The 6145-nt window shown below is 37.1% G+C and overlaps 1 non-coding gene across 1 annotated transcript; it reads left to right on the top strand.

Annotated features, from left to right (window-relative positions):
* The first annotated feature begins 3141 nt into the window (after nucleotides 1-3141).
* Nucleotides 3142-3268, top strand: LOC116667382. The gene has a single exon (XR_004324271.1). It is a non-coding gene; the product is annotated as a small nucleolar RNA SNORA18 (small nucleolar RNA).
* Nucleotides 3269-6145: the final 2877 nt, after the last annotated feature.

Here is a 6145-nt window from a genome sequence, read left to right as displayed (position 1 = left end):
GGGAAGGTGAGAGGTTCACCCTCCCTGGTGGCATGTGTCAGTTGTCCTGGGATTGGACCCAGCTGGACTGCCCAATGCTGAGATGCTCCACCTGTCCTTACCTTACCCCATGTAAGAAGTTCTGTTTTGTATCTGCACACAATTTCTAGTTTGTCCTTATAAATGTCATGCTTTTCTCAGTAAAGTTATACCTTGATACTTTTATGTTTACAGCAATACGAATAGAATTTCATTATATTTATCAAATTACTATTGGTGAACAGGGAAGTTTTCAGGTGATTTGCTTAAATTAAGTTCAAATGTCCTGCTAGTATTTCAGTAGTTCTTTTTCCTTTAGTTTTGTCTTCAATTCATTTTTAAATTTATTTATTTAAAAAAAATTGGGGGGGGGGCTAGGTAATTAGGCTTACTTTTTTGTTTTATTTTTAGAGGAGGTGCTGGGGATTGAACCTAGGACCATGTGTATGCTAAGCGTGCGCTCTAACACTTGAGCTATATCCTCCCACCTCAATTCATTTTTAAAACTTGATCTCTTTTTAATAGGTATTCTACTTCTGTTTCTTGAATTATTGTATTGATAAGAATTTGGGGACAATATTAATAATGGTGATGCTAAGTCTCCTTGTTTGGTTATCAGATTTAATTTGGTGGAATTATTTTAGTGTTTTATTATTAGGTAAAAGGTTATATAGGGGCTATCTAAAACCCTTAATTCTGTTACAAGATTATATTATCTCTGTTTTCTAAAGCCATGTTCAGAACCTCATGGCATACCATCTGTATTCCAGGCACAAAACCCGTCTTTTCATTTTTATCGTAATAAAATCTGGGGTGGTGATTTACTATTTCAATCACTCGTCTAAGACTTTCTACTTCCTGCCATGATCCCTGCTCTGTGGTTGTGACACAGACTACTTGTATTAATAGGGCTGCTGTGCAAATTGCCACAGATCTGGTGGCTTAAAAGGGGAATTTATTATCTCACAGGGCTAGAGGCCAGAAGTTGGACATCAAAGCATCTGCAGAGTTGGCTCCTCCTGGTGGTTCCAAGAGGGAGTCCATTCCAGTCCTCTCCTAGCTTCTGGTGGCTGCTGGCAATCTTTGTTTTTCCTTGGCTTGGGACTGCCCTCTGAACTCTGCTGCCATCTTCACATGGCCTTTTCCTCTGTGTATCTCTGTATGTCTTCTTTCCTGTCTCTCAGAAAGACACCCTGCATTGGATTTACGGCCCACCCTAATCCAGGATAATCTCACCTCCAGATCCTTACTTGAACTACATCTGCAAAGACCCTTATTCCAAACAAGGTCACCTTCACAGCTTCCTGAGTTTAGAACTTGGACATACTTTGCAGAGGCCACTATTCAACCCATGACATTACTAAATGTAACAACTTGCTCGAGTCCCTCTTGGTAGGAATGGTGCCAGATATTCCTGGATAGGAAGGTGAATGAGAGTAATGCCTTTAATATCACATATTCTAATTCCAAGAAAAGATATAGAAACCCTCACACTTTTAGAATGACATGTGTTAAGTATAATGAAGAGATAGGTACAAACCCTGTGGAAACACAAATCAGGATGCTCACAGAGATAGTCCTTGTAAAGGCAGTATCTGTCTAAAGCTGCCTTGTCACAGGTGGTTGCTGAGCACTTGAAATGTGGCTAGTGTGACCAAGGAACTGAATTTTTCCTTTTAATTTTAATGTAAGTTTAAATACAGATATTCGATTCAGTTACTGGGAAACTAAAGTGTACCTGGAATAACTTGGTAGGTGAATATTTTTTTAACTAAATTTAATGAAACCTAAATATAAGTCGGATATTTCTGAGGAAAATTTAGCATTTGATTTGAGATGCTCTTAAGTGTGAAATAGACAGTACGTAAAAAAAAGCTTCAGCATTTCCATTTCCTTGTCTACAAAATGTGCTTGACAACACCTTCACTGTGATGATCCTATAAGCAATCTATTTGGAGGAGCCTTTCAATTTCAAATTTTACATAATTAAAAAAATTTTTTAATTGAAGTATAGTCAGTTACACTGTGTCAGTTTCTGGTGTACAGCATAATGTTTCAGTCATACATATACATACATATAATCGTTTTCACATTTTTCATTGTAGGTTACTACAAGATACTGAATATAGTTCCCTGTACTATACAGAAGAAATTTGTCTTTTATCTATTTTATATATAGTAGTTAATATTTGTAAATCTTGAACTCCCAATTTATCCCTTCCCACCCTCTTTCCCCCAGTAACCGTAAGTTTCTTGACTGTCTGTGAGTCTGTTTCTTTTTGTAGATGAGTTCGTTAGTGCAGGAGCACAATTCTTAATGCATACTGAAGTTTGAAGTGTGAAGCAAAGTAAAAGCAATCTTAATATCTCTGAACATTTCTGAAACCAGGGGTAGAAAATTGTGGAGTCTGCAGATGATAAGTAATTGAAAAAGCAACCAGCTTATTAAATGGACTTATCAGTACTCTGTTCTGTAGTATAACTAAAAACTTAGAGTTTGAAAAACATTCTTTTTCTAGTAATCCCTTTATTTTGTGTGTCTCAGTCTCTTGCATATGCGCAACCCAATTTTAAACACTTCTCGGTTCATACACATCTTGAGGACTCTTCGGCTTTATATTTTCCTTTAAAATTTTATAGTCTGAGTTATTTTATTTTTTTTGATTTTGAAGTTATTTCATGGTGTTAAGATATGTGTAATATTTACCATTTTCCCATGTTTAAGTGTACAGTTCAGTGGCATTTACATATACATCACCACTATCCATCTCTATAACTTATTTTTAATCATAAAATACACATAACATAAAATTTACCATCTGCCATTTTTAAGTGTACAGTTCAGAAATGTTAAGTAATTCACATTGTTGTGCAACCAATCTCCAGAATTCTTTTCATCTTGCAAAACTGAAACTCCACACCCATTTAAAAACTCCCCATTTTCTCTTCCTTCCAGAACCTGGCAACCACCATTCTACTTAGTTTCCATAAATTTGCTTATTGTAGGTAACTCACGAGAGTGGAATCATAAATTATTTGTCTCTGTGTGTCTGGCTAATTTCACTTCGCATAATATCCTCAAGATTCGTCCCTGTTGTAGCATGTCTCAGAATTTCCTCCCCTTTTGAGGTCTGTCTAGATGGGGCTTTTTCCGTAGACCTACATAGTTGGAAATGTCTCAGTAACTGTGTGCTTTCCTTTACTCACAGAACTACATGTTAGATCTGTGCGAAAGAACTACAAGACAGAGCTGCTAAATAAACTATGAAAAACTTAACAAACTCTTTATCTTAGATATTGGCATATCCCAACGATCGGTTCTGTTTTAGGGTGTGATAAGCTTAGGAGTAAATATGATTTGAACTTAATGCATGTTTAGAGGGTGTTTAAATTCAGAACCAGGCAGATCCATCTTCCCTGACCCCAAATACGTAATAATCCTAAAGTAAATTGCTTGATGAAATTGGATCCCAAAGATTACAGGTGAGGAGTTTTTAAGTGTGTCCATGTTCCACTGGAAATAAAGAAACTCAAAGAACTATGGACTGACTGACATGACAACTGTTGATTGAGCAAAAATTCTTGTTGAAAGGGCTATCTTGAAGATTATGACTCAAACATTGAGGAACTAAGGTGATGGGCAGTGGAAAGAATCAGAACACGTGAAAATTTTTTTTAAATTTTAACTTATTTTTTTTGGTGGGAGGAGGTAATCAGTTGATTGATTGATTTTTAATGGTGGTACTGGGGATTGAACCCTGGACCTCATGCATGTTAGGCACACACTCTACCACTGAGCTATACCCTGCCCCCAGAACATGTGAAATTCTTAAGCAATTTATTGACTTAAATAATTTTGCCTCTGTTACACAATTAAAAAAAAAAACCTTTACACTTTTTGTAGAAAAAAAAAGAATTTCCTCCCTTCTTAAGATTGAATATTCCATTGTATGTATGGTCCACGTTTTGTTTATCCACTGATGGATACGTGGGTTGCTTCCACCTTTCGGCTATTGTAAATAATGCCACTATAAACAGTAGTGGGCAAATTGAGTCCCTGCTTTCAGTTCTTTTGAGTATATATCCAGAAGTGGATTGCAGGATCGTATAGTAATTCTACTTTTAATTTTCTGAGGAACCACTGTACTGTTTTCCACATTGGCTGCACTATATTACATTCCCACCATCGACACACAAGGGTTCTTATTCTCCATATCCTCACCAACACTTACTTTCTATTTTTTTGATGATAACCATCCTAATGGGTGTGAATTAGTGCCTCATTGTGGTTTTGATTGGCTTTTCTCCAATGATTAATGATTAAATTATTTTAAATTTACAGGAAAGTTGAAAAGATAGTGTGGGTTTAAGTATATTCTTCCAGCCTCCCCTAATGTCAACAACTTACAGAGCCACAGAAACCAGGAAATTAACATTGATATGATACATTAAACAGCTAACTTTATTCACATCCCACCAGTTCCCCTAATTTCTTTTTTCCTATTTGGATTCAGTTCAGGATCCCACATTGTATTTGGTTGTGTCACGTCCCAGTCTGTGACACTTCTCCAGTCTTGTTTTTCATGACCTTAACATTTTGATAAGTACTGGTCAGTTATATTTAAGAATGTTTCTCACTGAATTTGTCTAATATTTTTATAATTCGATTAGAATTATGCATTTTTTGCCAGGAATACTATGGAAGTAACGTTTCTTTCTCAGTGCATCTTTGATGTCTCTGTCTTTTACTGGTGGTATTAATTTTGGTCACTTGGTTAACATGGTTTCTTTTGGGTTTCTCCACCATAAGTTTACTGTTTTCCCCTTGTAAGTGATACTTTTCTTGTTCGGAAATACTTTGAGATTATGTATATAGTGTCTACGTTTGCCCACTGATTTTACTTAGTATCCATCGGTGGATCTGTCTATAACAATTATTTCCATGGTGTTTGACCAGTGGTGATTTTGTATTCCACTCATTCTTTCTACAATTATTAATTGGAATTATTTCGTAAGAAAGAATTATCCCTTCTCTTATATTTATTCTTAGATATGTTCTTGCTCCCTTCACTGAATGATGAGTAAGGGGTATTATTCAAGTGTGATAGTCAGTTACGACCTTGATCTACATGGGACTGTCCAGAACCTAGAGATCTGGAGAGTTTCACAAGGGTGGATGATACTCGTGATGGGTCTTTAGTCTCACACCTATGAAGAGCATCTCACATTGAAAATCTGTCCAACAAATCTCTTGAAATCCAGTGGTCCACTACATCTCCACTTGAGATATGGAAAAATCATAATCACAAGGTGCACAAAGGACAAACTGCCTACTTTCAACAGACGTTCAAGGCCAACAGGAAAGTTACAAAAGTAGGGAAACCCTGAATTGGGAAAAAGCCTAGATACAATTGATTTTTAAAAGTCAGTTTGTCAGGGAGGAGGGTATAGTTCAGTGGTAGAGTGTATACTTAGCAAGCATGAGGTTCTGGGTTCAAACCCCAGTACCACCCCTAAAAAGTAAAATTAATTAATTAGCTAACCTAATTACCTCCCCCACCCCATGAAAGGTTGTGAAGTTGTAAAGGGGTCTTTGCCAAGTGCAGATCTGATCTTTGATCATTTCTTGTTCTTTGAAAATTTTAGTCTCACTGGCTCACTCTCTCCAACCTGCCCATGTCAAAACTGGTCATTTCAATATCCGCATAGATGACAAGTCTAACAAACTGGCTGCTCATCCCTTGACTCCTCCCCTCCAGTGATCTTATTTGCCACCTTGTTATGATCCTGTCTGAGGCCTTGTCGTTTCCAGCTGCCCCTCACCCAGTGATGTCCCCGTTCCCTACTTGCCCAGCTTAACGTTGATGCTCAGTCATTATTAATCCCTCCATTCTTGCTTTATCAGTCCCCAAACTCGGCAAATGTTGCCTGTTATGCTCTGACACCCATGCAGCTGGACTTGGGTGAAAACACTGTCATTCTGATCACTTTTAAATTTGTGTCCACCAACCAACATGGTTTCTTCACATGTTCAGCAGATGTAGTACAGAGTCTAGTTGCTCTTCCCTTCTTCCAGAAGATGATTTCATGCTTATTTCACACATCATTTATTTGCGCATTCAGTATA

Source organism: Camelus ferus, chromosome 11 (assembly GCF_009834535.1).
Source record: "Camelus ferus isolate YT-003-E chromosome 11, BCGSAC_Cfer_1.0, whole genome shotgun sequence".
NCBI lineage: Eukaryota > Metazoa > Chordata > Mammalia > Artiodactyla > Camelidae > Camelus > Camelus ferus.
Note: the sequence above shows the minus strand (reverse complement) of the source record. Positions and strands in the feature narration are given on the sequence as shown.